The sequence below is a fragment of the Equus quagga genome, chromosome 14, assembly GCF_021613505.1.
Source record: "Equus quagga isolate Etosha38 chromosome 14, UCLA_HA_Equagga_1.0, whole genome shotgun sequence".
In the NCBI taxonomy this organism is placed as follows: domain Eukaryota; kingdom Metazoa; phylum Chordata; class Mammalia; order Perissodactyla; family Equidae; genus Equus; species Equus quagga.
Genome location: NC_060280.1, coordinates 57938917 through 57958385, shown reverse-complemented (window position 1 = coordinate 57958385; position 19469 = coordinate 57938917).

Genomic DNA, 19469 nt, shown 5'->3' with positions numbered 1-19469 from the left:
TGCTGGTACACGTTTAACAGCTCTTTGGGAAGCAAAAATGTAGGCATATGTATATGTCCATATGTTGATTACAAATTTTATGGATCTAAAAGCTGCATAACATACAAGTGACGACTAATAATTACATTTACAATACTCTCTATTGTAAATCTTATAAATAATTGGTTCTTGTAGAATGCTTTCATTATTTTTGTCCATCTTCTAATTGTTTGAGGACTATTTGAGGCCCATCATCGCATAGGGACATTCAGCCAAGGGAGCTGACAGGCAGAAATTCCAAGGTCACAAGGAATTGATTGGCCAAGAATCATTTTGAATATAAAACGGTATGCAAAAGTAGCTCCTATCTCAGCAGCACCACTCCTGCACAAGTCCATGTACCCCCCCCCCAACACACACACACACTGCACACACACATACAAATGCAGGCATGCATACACACCTGCCATTCAGAACAGCCTCACATCTCTACTCCCAAGGCAGCAAATTTCTTAGTTGTGATATTAAACACAGAGTTAATTATGACCCAGTAGTTCCACTCCTAAGTATATCCTCAAGAGAAATCAAAATCTATGTCCACACCAGAACTTGTAGGTAAATGTTCATAGCAGCATTATTCATAATAGCCAAAAAGTGCAAACAACCCAAGTGTCCACCGATAAGTGAATAAACAAAAATTGAAGGAACAAATATTTATACAATGGAATATTATTTGGCAATAACATGGAATGAAGTACTGACACCAGCTACTACTTGGAGAAACCTTGAACACATTATGCTAAGTGAAAGAAGCCAGACACAAAAGGCCACATATCATATGATTCCATTTATATGAAATGTGCAGAATAGGCAAATGTACAGAGACAGAAAGTAGATTAGTAGTTGCCTAGGGCTGGGGAGGTTAGGGGGGAAATGAGGAGTAACTACTAATGGGTATGAGACTTCTTGTTGGGGAGATGAAAATGTTCAAAATTGATTGTGGTAATGGTTACACAACTCTGTGAACATACCAAAAATCAGTGAATTGTAACTTTAAAATGGGGAATTGTATGGTATGTGTATTATACGTCAATAAAGCTGTTTTAGAAAAAATCCTGAGCCATTGACAAAGTTTGTGTATTATCTCAATCCCATGAACGTACTTCCACTGCTAACGGTTTGAAGGAGAGCTTTACAAATGTCTCGGCCTCATTTTTTATTTTTTATTATTTTTTAAAGATTTTATTTTTTTTTTCCTTTTTCTCCCCAAAGCCAGTACATAGTTGTATATTCTTCATTGTGGGTCCTTCTAGTTGCGGCATGTGGGGCGCTGCCTCAGCGTGGTTTGATGAGCAGTGCCATGTCCGCGCCCAGGATTCGAACCAACGAAACACTGGGCCGCCTGCAGCGGAGCGCGCGAACTTAACCACTCGGCCATGGGGCCAGCCCCTCGGCCTCATTTTTTGATTGGATTTCCACAACAACCACATGAGGTTGACAGAGCAGAGAAGATGAGGCTTACTTCAGAAGGCTGGCTTCAGTCTATTAGGTGACTTGCACAGGATCATTCAGCCAGCTTGGCAGTAGAAGGTGGGGACCGGAAAATCTGCCTCCTGGTGCTTAGAGTTTTCTCCTCCTCAAGCTAACACGGTTCAACTGAGTACAAACTGAGGAGAAGCTAATGCCCTATAAGAGGGCCACATAGCAAGCCCAGGAGTTGAGTCCCTTGCTGAAAGGCGTCCACGTGGAGGCTAGGGAACAGCAGGGCTGAGGTGCTGGCTTGTAGGATGAGGCCTGAAGAGTGGGTGAGATCAGGGCTGCACAAGACAAATGTCATGGACACCTTATTTATTCATTAATCCACTCAGTAAATACTTACTGGGCATCTATGATGAGCAAGACATTGTGCTGGGCCCTGCGGATTCAGTGGAGAAAAACTGCTTGCCATCATGGAGATGTCAGGGTAGGGAAGCACAGACATTAAACAGATAATCCTATGAAAAATTGATTATAATTGTGAAAAGGGCTCCAAGGGAGAAATAAAAAGTGCCAAGAGAGCATATAAAGGGACCTGGCCTGCTTTGGATTAAAGACAAATTGAGAAGGCAAAATCCAATATTTCACCAGATTCTATCTTACCAGTTCCAAGTATGTCTTTGCCTTGCAAAGTCAAACCAGATAATCCGTTTCTGTTTTTTTTTCAGTTAGCATATGATATTTACTCCTCTACTCTCAAGTTTTCACAGAAGAAACTTCTGCAAACACTTCCACTCTCTCAAGAAGTCCTCCAGAGAGGGCTTTATTGGATTAGTGAAGTAGTGAGAGGCTGACACCTCTGGGCCTGTTTATCAGGGGCAGGTCCATGCACTGGAGAGATTCATGGGCTCATTGCTCACCTCTTACTCTCATGGCCCCCTGGGTTCAGGCATCCTGGGCTCTCCTTGGGCTCCCAGCCTCATTTTGTTAAGCGCAACTGGAGAGTGCCTGCATGTTCTGTGAAGTCCTATCTCTGTTCTCAGTGTCCCAGTATTTCCATCTGGGACTGGGTGAATGTTCCAATTATCTCTTGCTGAATAACAAACTACTCCAAAGCTTAAGGGCTCAAAATAACAGCCATTGTATATCACGATTTTGTAGACCAGGAGTTTAGGCAATTCTGCTCCGCATGGCACTGACCAGGGGTACTCCATCACATTGAGCTGGTGGCTGGGCTGGATTGGGGGGTTCCAAACACCTTCCCTCACACGCCTGGCACCATAGCTGAGAGGAGTGGAAGGCTAGGCTCAGCTGGGCACCTCTTTCTCTCTATGGAGTCTCAGGGCCTCACTATGTGGTCTCTCCAGCAGGGCAGTTGGACATCTCACATTCCACTCAGAGCTCTAAGAGTGAGTGTTCCCAAAGACCAAAAGATGAACAGCTGGGAAACAGGCACAGGGTCACTTCCATTCATATTGTCTTGGTCAAAGATCCTACTCAGATTCAAGAATAGAGGCTGTAGATCTTACTTGCAATGGGAGGAGGGTCAAAGAATTTGCAGCCATCTTTATCTTCCATGATGGGGATATATGATTTGGAGATGGAGGAAGGGTCAAAAAGCCCCATTTTGACCTTAAGCCTACATAGTTCACTGGAGACCCCTTACTTTGGGAAATAAAGGTGACATGTGGACCCCTGCTTGTCTCGGTTCTTTGGGTTTATATTGTATAAGCCAGAAACCTGGAGAGTAGAAGAGATGACTCCCTCCCCAGACCTAGGACAGTCTGAATTTAGAGAAGCTAAGAGTCCTAAGAAACTAGGGCAAGCTCATAGGGTGAGAACCCCAGAGAACACTTCAATTTCTTCTCAACTCTTTTCTGCTGCCAGCATGAAACTCAGAGTTGTGTGTGCTCAGCAGTTGCTATCCTGTGACCAGTGGGATAGGCTGGGTCTGAGAAAGAGAGACTTCAAATGATGCTTTTGGAGTTCTTCCCAGGCCTTTACATTTGAAAAGGGCCTTGTGGGACCTGGAAGTATGATTCCTGGGATTAAACAGCTGTGGCCTCTTTGAATTTCTTGGCAACTTGTATCACCTTTCCTGGAGTAAACAACCTTGCAGCAGGCCTGGTGTGCACACCCTTGGGACACCACACCATCTGAATCACAGATGGCTCTCAGGCAGCAGAGCCCCATCCTGGCACATACAGACCTGAATCTGAGATGTGCACGAGTGTTTAATCAGCCTCGTGCCTAGTATGTTTGTGCACAGAGCTCCCATAGCCCTCATCACCAAGGGCATGTGCATGGCAGCACGGATGTTGAACTTTGAACACACAGTGCACAGAAGCAGGGGCATGCCTGGCTAGAGCAGTGGGGATAAGCAGTGAAGGTCTAGGGTATCTTGCTCCCCATTCCAAACCCAGGTGAATAACGCCATTGGTGACAACAACAGTTACAGCAACCAATGCTCTGAATGCTAATGTATATCAACTCACTTCATCCTCAAAACAACCCTATGAGGTAGGTAGTAACTGCATCTTAACAGGTAAGAAATCCGAGGCACGCGGCAATTGAGTTACTTGCCTAGGTCTCCAAGCAAGTAAGTGGTAGAGGAAGGACTTGAAATTCCGGGTTCATGCCCTCAACATGTTGTCTTTAGCCTGATTAAGCTCAATAACGTGCCTGTGGACGCTGTGACCATAAAATCAGGTAAATGGAGGGAACCTTGGCTTCTGGTTTTTTAGAATCCCTGGTATACTTGTTTCTTAGGGCTGTCCTAACAAATTTCCACAAGCTGGGTGGCGTAAGGTAATAGAAATTTATTCTCTCACAGTTCTGGAGGCTGGAAGTCCAAAATTAAGATGTCGGCAGGCAGGGCCACATAAGGGGAGGATCCTTCCTTACCCCTTCCAGCTTTCGGTGGTTGCCAGTAATCCTTGGCATTCCTTGGTTTGTAGATGCATCACTCCAATCTCTGCCTCCACCTTCACATGGCCTTCTCCCCTGCATGCGTATGTCCTTTGTGCATGTGTCAGTGTCTCTTTTCCTCCTCTTATAAAGACACCAGTCATAATGCATTTAGGGCCCACTTTACTCCAGAATGACCTCATCTCAACTAATTACATCTGTAAGACCCTATTTCCAAATAAGGTCACACTCTGAGGTCCAAGATGAGCAAGAATTTTAGGGGGACACAAACCAGTGTATTTGAGGACAAAAACAGGGTTATTTCACTGCAAAGACAAAGAAAATCTCAATGTGGACACATCAACTCTACCTTCTTCAATGGATGCAGTCCATTCAACCAGGTCAGTTCTGCTGTTTCTAAACTCTTTTAAAACTCACATTCATTTTCATCTGTATCAACAACTCTAGCATTTCATTGGCTTGCTTGTGAGTTTTTCTTGTCAAGGAGACTCTACACTTCCTGATGGTGAGGCAGTATCCATGTTTTCTGTCTCTCATAACACCTTGCACATCCATTCAGTCTGCACAAAGCTCTCAGAATGCACTTTCTAAAGCACAGTCTGAATGGGTCATTTTCCAAATCATAAAATCTTTCCCAAACCCTCATCCCCTCCCAGGAGCTTAGCATGGCTTTCAATCTCCTTGACAATGTGGAATAGCCCCATGCTTTCAAGTGTGGGCTGTGGAGTCAGATTGCCTTGGCTCAAAACCCTGGCTCTGCCTTTTCCAAGCCAAGATAACACGGGTAAAGCAATTCAGCAGTGTCTGGCTCATAAGAAGGGTCTGCTAAACATTGGCTGTTATTATTATCGCTGCTTTCCAGCCTGGGTTCCTGATGCACATTGGACTCTAGTTTCTCACTCTAGTTTCCCAAACACTCTGGGATTTTTCAAACTCATGTTATTCCCTTTTCTGGAATGCTCTTTCTCCTTTTTTTCGACTGGGAAGTTCCAATTTTTCTTAAAGCCCTACTCAAATTCACCCTCTTGGTGACATCTTCTCCCACCTGACCTAGACAAATTATTGTTTTCTCCTCTGTGCATCCACTGGCCTGGAGTTTTCAATCCTCTATCTCCATGTTGCCTGCCCCACCCATCCCCAAAAGTGTCCAGCACAGTGCACGGCACTTTGGGAAGTCATCAAAAACTATTAAGTACAAAATACTAAATAGTGGACACTTTTTTTCATTTTTTCCCTTCCTCTTGGTCACCCTCACATAGATTCACCATTATCCTTCAGTCCACCTACCTACCCACAACCTCTCCAGGCTAATTTATAAATAGGAAATGACAGCTACATACAAATATATCCCAGAGGCCAGGAACGCTCTGAAGACAAGGTCAGACACATTTATTTTTTGCATTTTCTGAAATAGCTGATTCTTACCTATTTCAGCTTCTTCAATATCTAAAACTCAGGTTTCTCCCTTAAGGTCAGTGAATGCTTTGCTCACCTTCTAACGTTCTTCATGGAAAGCCTCTATCCCTAGGCTGGCAGCCCTTCCCCAAGATGACTCCCCCCTGGTTCTAAACTGCTTTATTTAAAATGATTACACCATGCCCAAAGAATCCAAATGCTCTATTGATTCACCCATTTAACACAGAGTCTAACAAGACAGACAAATTTGGACCCTGTCCTCAGGGTTCACTATTATTGAGTGAGGAAGACATTATGACATAAGTACTTACCTGATTTAGAACCCACACTTGAAAGCATGGGGCTGTTCCACATTGTCAAGGAGATTGAAAGCCATGCTAAGCAATGCTAAGCTCCTGGGAGGGGATTAGGGTTTGGGAAAGATTTTATGATTTGGAAAATGACCCATTCAGATTGTGCTTTAGAAAGTCCATTCTGAGAAATGAAAGTGCAGAGGGGGATGGAAATGTACAGCACAGGTGTGTTAACAGGTTTGGGGAAAGAGGCAAGTTCCTGTGAGGAAGTGATATTTACTCAAAGATCTTGAAGGATGAGAAGGAATTGTCCAAGAGAAAAGCAAGAAGAGTGCTTTAGGTAGGGAGAAAAGCATGTGCCAAGGCCCTGAAGTGGGAGAGAAAAGTTCTTTAGACTCAAGAACTGATACAATCAGTGTGGCTGGAGAATGGCAAAGCCACAGGGCTGCTGAAGTGGGCAGAGGCCATATTGCAGAAGACATTGTGAATCAAGGCAAAGGTTTTAAGCCTTATCCTAAGTACACTGGACAGCCTCTGAAGGGCTGTAAGCAGGAAAATGAGGTGATTTTATTTGGTTTTAGAAGGTCTCTCTGGCTGTGGAGTGGATAATAGATTGGGGGTGGCAGAAGATGAGTCAGGAGGGGGCTGCAGAAGTTCAGGCAGGAGCCCACAGAGGCCTCCTCATAATAATGTCAACTTAACTTGAATTCTGATACTCTTTCCTGAGTGGGAGAGAAAAGAATGGTGCTGGCACATTGGGAATTATGAACAGAAGTGCTTAGCACACCTGCACACCATCCATCTATCCACTAGATGGATGGACAGATCTGCCCATCTACTGAGGACCATCATCTCATATACCAACAGGAAACACTGGTTGAAAGATGCCAGCAGTGGTTATGCTTTCCATTTCCTCCACCTCCTTCTCTGCTCTCCTTCCTTGCCTCACTGCTCATTGTAACTACACTCAGCTCTATACCACCACTGGTGCAGATTGCTAGTGGTCCACCAAAGTCCAGTCTGCCCTTCTTCCACAGGAGCAGAATCAAAGCCAGGCATGTGCCAGTTCGGCTACACTACATTTGCCAGTTTCTCTTGCAGTTAGGTAAGGTCATGGACAAAACTCTCACCAATGGGACATGTTCTGACGTGGGCTATTTCTGGTGTGCAGCTCTAACAGTATGAGTTGGTCTCCTCCATGCTCTCTTGCCAGATGCAGCTATGACTCAGCCTCCACCACGCAAGCAATGAATGGCAAAGTTCTGGGGAATGGCAGAGCCTAGAGTTGGAAGGAATTTGGGCACCTGGGAAGTGGATAGCACTGCCCACTGTCCGGGAATGCTTTCCTTGGATATGAAAGACAAACACAGTCATGGGTCACTTAACGACAGGGATATGTTCTGAGAAATGTGTCACTGGGTGATTTCATCATCGTGTGAACTCATAGAATGTACTCACACAAACCTAGACAGTATAGCCTACAACACACCTAGGCTGTATGGTACTAATCTTACGGCATCACCACCATATATGTGGTCCGTTGTTGACTGAAACATCGTTATGTGGCACATGACTGTCAACTCCTTTGTTTTTTATGTCACTGAATTTGGCGTCTTTTTAAATAGAGCTCAGCTTCTGTTCATATGCTGACCTCCTCCCTCCCTTCAATCCAACTCCTCTAACCCAGAAACTCCCCATTTCTTCCTCTTCCTGTGCATTCATCCACTGTTCTTCCACAAATGCACCAGAAGTGTCATAAAGTTTCTTGATTTTTACAAATAGACAATAGGCAGTTTGGTTTTCTTGTCTTTCCTTTTCTAAAGAAAAAAAACATTATAAATGCTGGAGAAAAATCATAAAATGCAGATAAGCAAGAAGTAGAATAGAAACATGATTCATAATCTCACCAAAGCATGAAATTATTTAATGGTTCATCTGTATTACTATACTCATGACCTTTTTTAATGCAACAATATCAGGAATATCTTTTCATATCAAGAAAGACATTTTTACAATAGAATTTTTTTAATGGATGCATAGTATTCTGTTGAATCTGCCATAATTTACTCAGCCACTCCCCAATTGTTGGAAATTTAGGTTGTTCTCAGGGTTTTTTAAATTATAAACAAGGTTGAAATAAAGATTCTTCCATGTCCTTTATTATTTACTTAGCACAAATTGCTGAAAGTGGAATTGCTGGGTAAAGGAAACACATAATTCACAGTTTTTGACATATATTGCGAACTTGTCCTCGAGAAACAGTAAAAAAAATTTAAGGCAGGTTGGTTTTCTAATTATTGCTATACTATATTGTACTGTGTATGTGAAAAAGATACTCAGCCCCATACGCCCCTCACTGCACTTGAAGCCATAATACCTCCTTGGGCAGGTGCCGAGCCTCCTTCCTCTGGGTGCCCAGGCAGCAATTCTAGGAATGCAGCTTGTCCCTGGTATAGAATAAAGATTAGTAAGGCAGGAAAAAACCATAATTTCTGTTATTTTTTAAAGGCAGTTTCTTGAGACTCTGTGAACAGGGCTAATTTCCATTTTCTGAGAACTCAATAACCCTCTCCAACATTAAAGAAAAAAATCAAACCAAAAACCAAACTCCTTGGGGGTCTCCTCTCAGATCTCTGCAAAGATTTAATGGCAGAGCAGAAGCAAGGTCTGAAACTACTTTAACAGCTGAACCACCCAGCATATCCATGCATGTGCTTCAAACGAAGCAAACAGTTATCTCTGTCCAAATAAACACAGGAGCCCCCCTGGTGATAGTGTTTGTTGGCTTTTCTTTTTTCCAAAGTTGCTCACATAGTTACAAAGTTGGATAAAAACAACTCCATCCAATAGCCTATAATGCTAATGGGTCTCCTCATTTAAGACACGATAGTGAAGATTTTGTGTTTGCATCTGTTCTCTCAACAGTCTAAGCTGCAATTATTCTGAAGCCCAGAAATCACAGTTTTCAATATTAAGTTTACTCTTGGAATCATCTCATCCTTCTCTTCCTAACCCACTTTTAATGCTGGACCCATAGATTCCTAATATTTCCTCCAAGTTCCTTCGCCTCCCAGAAGTCATTGTTAAAAAAGTCTCTGGAGGCTATTATCTGGTAGGTGCTCAGAAGAAGAGCCACAACACTGGCAGTGCAGAATATGCTCACCTTGCCTGGCTTCATTTCCTTGCTGTAAATTGAAGGCACCGAGGTATCTCTCTGACTTGTGTGCCCATGGGTACATCATAAATACAAGCAGTGCAGTGACTCTGCAGCGAGACAGTAATTTCCAGCAGATCTTCAGAGTTGCTCAATAATGTTGAAAAGTGTTTACTTTATTCAGCTGGGGGCATAGTCTACTGAAAAGAGATGGGCTTGCAGCTAAGACCCACAGATTGTCACGGGCCTCAGAGGAACACAGACGTTACACTGGGGACAGCAATTCGAACATTTTTAGATTAGAAGAAAAACAATGAAAGGGAAAATTTGATTCTTTTAGTGTGGGACTTTAGACAAAATGCAATAGGGGAAAAAAAGCACACAGTTGTTACTTCTGTCTACCTGTAGCTGTGCCTGCTGGTGGCTCCTCTCAATCCCAGCTTAGACGTGGCCTGCTGTGGCTACTCAGGTCTCTACACCACAAACTTGGGCAGCCGCTCCCAGTGCACTGCCACGAGTCTGTGGTTCCTAACTTAAACTCCCTTGCAAGAGACTCTTGTTGATCCAGCTCATTTATTTTCCCTCTCACATCAGCCAAGGCAGAGTTCGCTGGCCTTACCCTGGGCCTCACCGCGGGTCTGGTCAGCTGGGACTCTGAAGTATGAGGGAGCAGAGGTGTCTATAAGGCCAAGCCTTCCACATGGGTGGGAGGTGGGACAGGTGTCTTTACTTACAAGGTTCTTTGATGATGGTGCTTGTAGTGGTAGAAAGATCTCCATATATGGATTAATATTCTAACAGGGAGGAGAGGAAAGGAAATTTAAACAACCCAGACAGCTCATGCTGAAGCCTGAACCACCCCACACAAGTTCTGGTTGTCAGGTGTAGGAGGCACAGAAAGAGGAGGTGGAGAAGGGGAAAGATTTTAAGGAAACAAAAGCCTTCCCTGGTAAGAAATTCTGATCTTGAATCTTTGAAACCTTAAAAGTGCCCAGACTATTTCCACAATGAATTACCTATTCATCTGAAAAGCCAGGAAGCAAGAGCAGGCTTCCCACTGGGAACCTCCAGACACAAAGGGGTCCCCCCTCTTACCTGTCCCCAGTGTTGTCTCCTTATTTTCCAGAACATCTGGAGGTGTGTGCCTGGGAGGGGGGTGGATGAGCATGACTCACCTGAAGAGCCGGTTGGCAAGGCTTGCGTGCAGGCGGCGGATATTGGGGCTTTCGTCCCCACAGGAGTTCTTGCTCTGGGGGAGGCAACCTGAAAACCAATCCTTCTCCTCCTCTTCCTCATCCTCTTGGTGGCTTCTTTGCCAGAGAGGCAGCTTCTCCCTCCCTCCCGATGGTCAGGACTGAGCTGGCCTACCCAGCACTCACCGGATTTCTGAGAGAATAAGCTGGCTGCAGAGCTTAAAGAGTCAGTCAGAAATTGTAGCTCAAAGTCCCCCTGAGTAGCCAGACTGTCAGCTACATGTCTAGCACACGGTGAGTGAGGCTGAGCTGCTGCAGGCAGTTCTGGAGTTCAAGGCTCACGACCAGGGGACTGTCTGGTACTGGTGAACACCTCCAGGCCATCCTCCCACCAAACAGGGCAAGCAGGATGTGGTCCCCGCCATCAGCAAGAAGAGCACACCCCCTCCCCGGGCCCAGTGGCACTGCCTCTCCACCATTAAAGCCTTGCAAGGCGAAACAAGGCCCCCAAACGTAGCCCTTGGAGTCCCACAGCGCAGTGCCCTGGATGCAGACCTTCTGTTCCCAGTATGAGTCAGTGAGCTGCTCAACCAGTCACATGGAAAGTCAGCTGAGACAGTGAAGTGCCTGGTGAGGAGGCCCAGCTTTGGAATTGGATAGGCTGGTTCAAATCGTGGCTCTGTGTGATACTGAAGAAGGTCACTTAACCTCTCAGCCAGTTTCCTTATCTGTAGAATGGGAAAATAATCTCCTCTCAGAATTGTTGTCTGGATTAACACCAGGTGTTGTGCAAATATACAGAGGCTACTAACTCAGGATAGGGGAAGAAATCAAGGAAAGCTTCTGAGAGGAGGTGGTAGCAGTGATCAGGGAAAAGTAGTGAGGACTGGTTGGGGAAAAGGGTGTTCTTGGCAGAGGAAATAGCGTATTCAGAAGTCCGAAGCTATGAGAGAGCCTCTTGTACCAGAACCAATAAGGCCATGAGCACTGGCAGTAGTCTAACACCACTAAAGGCAGCTGCTTTCTTGGTGAAGCTGAAGGTCATCAATGTATCTGTGCATATGATTTCTGATATATACATCCATGTAACGTCACTAACTTCTAATGCTTCCAGGCTGGTGCCTCACAGAGGAAGCATTTGCTGACAGTGAACATCTGTGCCCTAGAGGTACTCAGTGGTGGTGATGGGGATGCGATTTTAAATTTAATAACATTTTTACCTACTTGTGGATAGGTTTCTGTTAAGCCCTGGGGCCTTTGGATACAGGCTAATTTGCACACAGCAGAGACACACTGGTTTGTTTTTACCTAGAGCAAGAGACAATATATAGATGAGGATAAAAATTCTAATTGGATAAAGGTAGTTAGACCAAAGGAAAAAACAAAAATAAAAACCCTTATGAATTACCCAGCTTAGAGGGTTACAGGCAATGCATCCAGCTGGAGCACCAAGCCCATCACTCAGGATAACTGACAAGCTGATGTTTCAATGACTCATCTTTGCAACGGCAGGGTCAAGACTAGAGGTTGGGAGACACGTTTTAATTTAATAAACCATCTGCAAGAAATGCACAGCTTTCAGTTTAGTGTCTTTGGCCTCCCTATATAAATACTTCTACATGAAGGTCCAGTACATCTCTAATTAAAATCTAAATTGCATTCAAGATATTTACATCCAAAGAATGCCATTCTTTTTTTGCTGCTCAGCAAAGACCTAGATCACTGAATTGTGAGTTAATATTTCCAATGCACCATTTTCCATTTTCACCTAGGTGCCTGTAACCTTGCGATGAATATAACAAGCCTCATTTCTTCTCCTGGAAGATACAATAACTGGCACTTCATAAAAAAGTCAGAAATCTTCAAATGATTCACCCCATCAGCAGCATAACAATAGCTTAGAAAAACACTGGATTTTCAGACACAACTCACATGTCAGAGAAGTGGGGGGGTGGGGGAGGGAAAGAAGTGCACCATATAGCCAATTAAGTCTACAAATAGAATAGTAACTGCAGGGCTCCATGGTCCACCCCAGCGATTGTCACCCTGGATGCACATTAAAATCACCTGGAAGAGATTAAAGGTGACTAAGGAGATGAGGCAACTAAAATTATCCAAAATTGCAATTGATGAAATTTGAATAAGGTTTGTGGATTAGTGAATAGTATTGTATCTATGTTCATATCCTGGCTTTGATAATTACATGGTGATTATGTAAGACATTAATGTTTGGGAGAGCTGGGGGAAGGATATATGGGACTTTATAGTATTGTGCATCTTTTTTGTAAGTCTGAAATTATTTCAAAAGGAAAAGTGGGGGGGGGGGGGGGAAGGAATCAAAAAAGAAATCTCCCAGAAAGCCTTTAAAAAATACCAACGTCTGGGTCCCACCTCAGACCAATTAAATCAAATCTCTGGCTATGAAGCCTGAATATCAGTCTTTTTAAAAAGTCCCTCTGGTGATTTTATTGTGTAGCTAGGATTGAGAACCACTGCTCGAGTAAAGTTAGGGTAGGTGAACCGAGGCTGATTCCCATTTTATCACATCCTGCCCTACGATTTCAGGCAGGTCATTTACTCTCGCTATGCCTCAGCAGCCTTATCTGTAAAACAGAGATACTTGGCTGTACCTGACGATACTGATAGTGTCAGGCTAAACAAAGAGTGTGGAGAGAAAAGCTTTACAAACTTTCAAGAACTAGGGAAACTCAAGGTGCCAGTGAGTCATTCCTTCTGAAGAGAAACTTCAATACTTAAGACCCTGGATGACCTTCAGAACACAATGACATGCTGGTAAATTAGTCAGGGGTAATCTAGTGGTCAAAAAGAGAGCAATTCCATTACATCCAGGGTTCCTTCCTTTCAGCCATCTCAACCCAACCGTTCCCTGCATCTCTAGGGACAGGAACATCCATCCATGGGCCACACACCATCAGGTCCCATTGCTTAGGTTCTTCCTTTTCTTTGACTTATGATCTAAAGTATAAATGGTGCTCTCTACTTCTATTAGTTCTCTCCTCATCTACAATAGTGGTTCTCATACAATACTGTGCACTAGAATCAAAAGGACTTGTGAAAACACAGATTGCACAGGAATGTTCACAGCAGCACTATTCACAATAGCCAAAAGGTGGAAATAACCCAAATGTCCATCAACTCATGAACAGATCAACAAAACGTGGTTTATCCGTATGAAGGAATATTATTTGGCCATAAGAAGGAATAAACTACTGATACATGCTACATGGACGAACTCTGAAAATATTATGCTAGGTGAAAGCAGCCAGACAGAAAAGGCTACATATTGCATGTTTCCATTTATATGAATATGCAAATCTATAGAGACAGAAAGTAGATTAATGGTTGTGTAGGGCTTGGGGGATAGGAGGTGAGAGCTAAAGGGTACATGGTTTCTTTTTGAGGTAATGAAAATGTTTTAAAATTGACTGTGGTGATAGTTGCACAACTTTGTGAAGATACTAAAAACCACTGACTCATATTTTAAATGGGTGAATTGTATGGTATGAGAATTATATCTCAATGAAGCTGTTTAAAAAAAATTTTAAGTGTATGTACTTCTCAAGAAAGGAAAAAACCTACATATTGCTAGGCCCCAACCCCAGAGCTTCTGGGGTTGATTCAGTAGATCTAGAGCAGGGTCTGAGAATTTGCATTTCTAACAAGTTTCCAGGTGATGCTGATGCTGCTGGTTCCAGGGACCACACTTTGAGAACCACTGATCTACTGTCTGATTGCCTGATAAAATCCAGAAGGCTCTGTCATGTCCTCTGGATATCTAGAGCTATGTATTTCTTTTTCTGCTTTCATTGTTTTTATACTAGGCTGGTCACACTTAGCATGAGGAAGTGAACTCTTCTGACAGAGGCTGGTGCCTTAACAGGCTCATTTATCTTTGTACAGGCTGCAGACACCCAATGCAAGACACACTCCTGAACATGGGCCTGACACTGGCAAGCTACTTTCTCAGGGAGTTGATAAGACCATTTCATGGCATTTGATGTGACTGGCTTGGAGAGGAAAAACAGCCAATAGTCCTTTCCAAATGTGACCATCCCTCATCATAGACCACTATTTGGAGTTAACATTCTTCAATTGAAAGTGCCTCATTTGGTATTTTGTATCAAAATCCTTATTGCTATTATAATATGCACACCTGTTATCCTACCAGTTCACTTCTACAAACTTATTCTAAAGGAAATAGTAACATATGCATGCAAAGATTTAATCCTAAGAACATTCATCATAAATGTGTTCAAAATCAAAAATTTAGAAACTACTTAAATGTCTAATCATAAGACATTAAATGATTCATCTGTTGTGTGTCATTTTTAAAATAAACTTTTCGGGGCTGGCCCTGTGGCCAAGTGGTTAAGTTCGCGCGCTCCGCTGCAGGCGGCCCAGTGTTTCGTTGGTTCGAATCCTGGGTGCGGACATGACACTGCTCATCAGACCACGCTGAGGCAGCATCCCACATGCCACAACTAGAAGGACCTACAACAAAGAATATACAACTATGTACCGTGGGGCTTTGGGGAGAAAAAGGGAAAAAATAAAATCTTTAAAAAAATAAATAAATAAAATAAACTTTTCATTTGAAACTGCTAGACTTACAGTCATTATGAAGCTAGTACAGAGTTCCCACATACCTTGCACCCAGTTCCCCTATTATTATCTTACTTTATTATGGTACATTTCTCACAATTAATGAACCAATACTGATAAATTATTAACTAAACTCCATGCTTTATTCAGATTTCCTTAGTTGTTACTCAGTGTCCTATTTCTGTTCCAGGATCCCATCCAGGAGACCATGTTACATTTCATCATCATGTCTCCTTAATCTCCTCTTAGCTGTGACCGATTCTCAGACTTTCCTTTTTTTAATGACTTTGAGAGTTTTGAGAATTACTGGTCAAGTATGTCGTAGAATGTCTCTCAACTTGGATTTGCCTGATGTTTTCCTCATTAATAGACTGGTGTTATGTGTTTTGGGGAGGAAGACTACAGAGGTAATGTGCCATTCCCATCACATCCTATCAAGAGTATACAATGACAGTTGATGTTGACCTTGATCACCTGGCTGAGGTAGTGTTTGTCAGGTTTTTCCACTGTAAAATTACTGTTTTTTTTTTTGCTCTTTTCATACTGTCCTCTTTGGAAGAAAGTCACTATGTACAGCCCACACTTAAGGAAGAGGCAGTTATGTTCCACCTCGAGGGCAGAGTATCTACATAAATTATTTGTTATTCTTCTGCACAGATTTGTCTCTTCTCTCATATTTATTTATTCAATCATTTATATCAGCATGGACTAATGGATACTTGTTATATATGCTGGGTTATAATTCAATACTACTTTATTTTGTTGCTCAAACTCTTTCAGCTTCCATTGGGAGCTCTTTCAGTTGGCTCCTGTATCCCTTTGGCATACCCACACATTGTGGGGTTTTTTTCTTTTTGAGGATTTTCTTAACTGACACAAGATGCTCCAGGCTCAGCTTATACATTTCCTGCCCCAGTCCTAGAATCAGTCATTTCTCTAAGGAGCCCTGGTTCCTTTTGTCACAGAATGGTATTAGAAACCAAGATCTGGGTGCTAGATGTCCTCATTGCTACTGGGGTGTGTTTAATGGAATTTAATACATCATTGAAAATTATGTTGTAAATGATATTTAATGTCTGCCAACTATTAAGAGAAAAAAGTAGCTTAACAAACATATGATCCCAGAGATTCTTTCATATATAGAGAAGAAAATACACTACAATATTAACAATAATTATCTCTGGGCACTCAGTGATAGGCAATTTTTATTTTTTGCATTTTGCATAACCATAATTTTAAAGGTTCTACAGCAAACAAATATTCATTGATAATGTGAGAAGAACATGAACTTAGAAAGCTCCTGTACATGACTGACTGGAAGTCAGAGGTACTTACTGACAGAGTGGGATTAGAGTCTGAAGTCAGAGGCTTCTGCTCCAACCTTGCCCCACTGCACCGGGTATCATCCTCACCATGGCCCCAGCATGTAGCTCTAAGGGTATAACCAAGGGCAGGCTGAGGAGCAGACACACCAAAGGATGACCCTTTGACAGGTTTCACCCTGGATTAAGACCTTTGACAGCATCTATCACCAAAAAAATTGTGATGCAATCTCCCTTTACCTAAGTGAAAATAGTACTAAATTATAAAACACAAAATTCATATGTATGTTGAAATTATGAATTAGCCAGCTTAGAGGGTTACAGGCAATGCATCCAGCTGAAGCACCAAGCCCATCACTCAGGATAACTGACAGGCTGATGTTTCAATGACTCATCTTTTTGGCTGGGTCTGGAACATCTAACATGGCTTCTTTCACATGTCTGATGCCTCATCTGGGATGACTGCACTGGCCAGTAGTCTAGCTGGATCTCAAGAGCAGTCTTTGGTTTTACTAGTGATAACTTGTCTTGGGCACTTACTATGTCTCACATACGTTGTTTCACTTAATTCTCAAAAGAGCTATTGGAGGTGGATATTAGTATTAGACTTTACAATAGACTAGTATGGAGCTCAGAAAGGACAGGTGTTGTGTCTAAGTACACCAGCTATGTAAGTGGCAGAAACCAATTAACCAGTACTAAGAGTTGGAGTTCCAGTCCAGATCTGTTCCACTCCAAAGGGTCTAACAATACTGCCAATATACTGCTCTCAGTAGCCTAGGGTAGCACTGACTTGATTTTCAAGGCATGAGAGCAGCTCTCAAAACAAGCAGACAAGTCTTTGGGACCCTCATGCCCAGGACTCAATATATCTCCTAGGACTAGTTCCTTGCTGCTCTACGGCTGGGCAAAGTCATTTGGTGGGGCCTTTGCCCACTTCTATACTCAGCCAAGGGCTTTATCTTCTAAACTCAACTTTTTTCTCCCAATGTAAACTCCGAACCTAGCTGGGTATTAGGCAATTAGGGGTACATTTTAGCGTGAATGACTGAAAACCTCAGTTTCTTAGTCCTGACAGGGCTATAACTCTTCTAAAAGAAAATTTCATTAATCCATATGGATGTTTAATTGGTAGGATATATCCATTCATTCACCAAATATTTGTTGAGTGTTCACTATGTACCATTTCCTGGCCTAGGAGCTGGGATATGGCAATTAACAAAGACACTCTCTGGCCTCAAGGAACTTACTTTGTTTGGCAGGTGTGTGGGAAAAGGGGAGTAGCATGGAGACAGACAAAAAACAGTGTCAGATGGTGATAAGTGCAATGAAGGAAAATAAAAGGATAAAGAATGACTGGGTAATTAAGAGGGTGCTATTTTCTACTGGGTGGTCAGAGAAAGCTTCTCATAAAAATCTTTGCATAAAATGCCACACAAGTACCTAAGAATCCAGAACTCCAGGCAGAAAGAACAGCTAGGAGTCCAGTGAAACAAAACGGAGTGAGGGAAGGAAGTTGTTGATGACATCAGAGACAGGACAAAGCATAGAACTTTGTAGGCCATGAAAAAGACACTAGATTTTATTTCAAGTGAGATAAGAAGCCGTCAATTTTGAGCAGAGGAGTCACATAATCCAGGTATATGATTTAAAAGGATCATTTTGTCTCCTACGTGAGGAAAAGGGTAGAAGAAAGGAGACCAGTTTAGAGGTTATTGCAATGTTCCTGGAAATGATGGCTTGGAATAGAGTGGAAATGAATGTGGGAATGATGGTAAGAAGTTAGTTTTCGGATATATTCCAAAAGAAGAGCTGACCAGATTTGCTAATGTATCCGATGCAGGATGTGAGAGACAAGAATGTCTCCAAGGTTTCTGGCCTGAGAACAGATATGATATTTAATGAGATGAGAAAGAAAAAGAAGAGGAAGATTTGGGGGAAAATTAAAAGTTCACCCTGGGACATACTGAGATGCTTGTTAGACATGCAGGTAGGATGGTGACTACAGTTGGATATGAGTCTGGAATGCAGAGAAGCTGGGCTAGAGATATAATTTTGAGAGTTATCAGTGTATAGATGGTATTTTATACCATGAGAATGGAGGAGATCACTCAGGGAGTGAATGTAGATAGAAAAATCCAAGGGTTGAGCCCTGAAAGTTAAGGAGCACCAAGAAAAGGAGACTGAAAAGAAGTAATCAACAAGGAGAATAGAGAGACAGTGGTTCCCTGAAAGCTAAGCAAAAAAGTGATTGAAGAAGGTGGGAAAGTCAGATTCTACTAAAAGGTTGATTAGGATGAGCCCCAACAATTGATCTTGGATACAGCATGGAAGCAGCGGTGACGTGACAAGAACTATTTTGGTAAAGTGACGGGAACAAAAGCTTAATTAGAGGTTTAAAAGTGAAGGAAAGATGGGTCTGGCCCAGTAGTGAAGTGGTTAAGTTTGCTTGCATTTCGGCAGCCCAGGGTTCACAGGTTTGGATCCTGGGTGTGGACCCACACACCGTTCATTAAGCCATGCTGTGGCAGTGTCTCACATAGAAAATAGAGGAAGACTGGCATAGATGTTACCTCAGTGACAACCTTCCTCAAAGCAAAAAGAGGAAGATCGGCAACAGATGTTAGCTCAGGGCCAATCTTTCTCATCAAAAAATAAAAGGGGAGAGCTGCCAGCACCCACCTTACCACTGCACCCTGAAAGTGTAATATTCAGAAGTGCTGAGATTACCCTTTGTGTTGGAGAACACATCAGCGGACATCCTAGGCAGGCTCTCCAAAGAAGAGCACTGAAAGCCTTTCGTCATTCTAGTAAATATGAAAATCATCAATCATACTGAAAAGGAACAGATAACTGGTGCTGGCCATGAGTCTCGCTCAGGGAAAGACCCACCACAAGAATGTGAGGGAATGGCCTAGAGACTGAAGGACGTGCTTCCTAAGGAGGAACAGTGCATGAGACTGTGCATGAAAATGCCTGCTGAGGTAAAGGGCATGTCTAAGGGCGGCAGGCTAACATATGGGTGCCTTGGTTGAATGCTGTAAGAGATTTCTTAAAAAAGCTGAAAAGGCAATTCAGTGGAGAA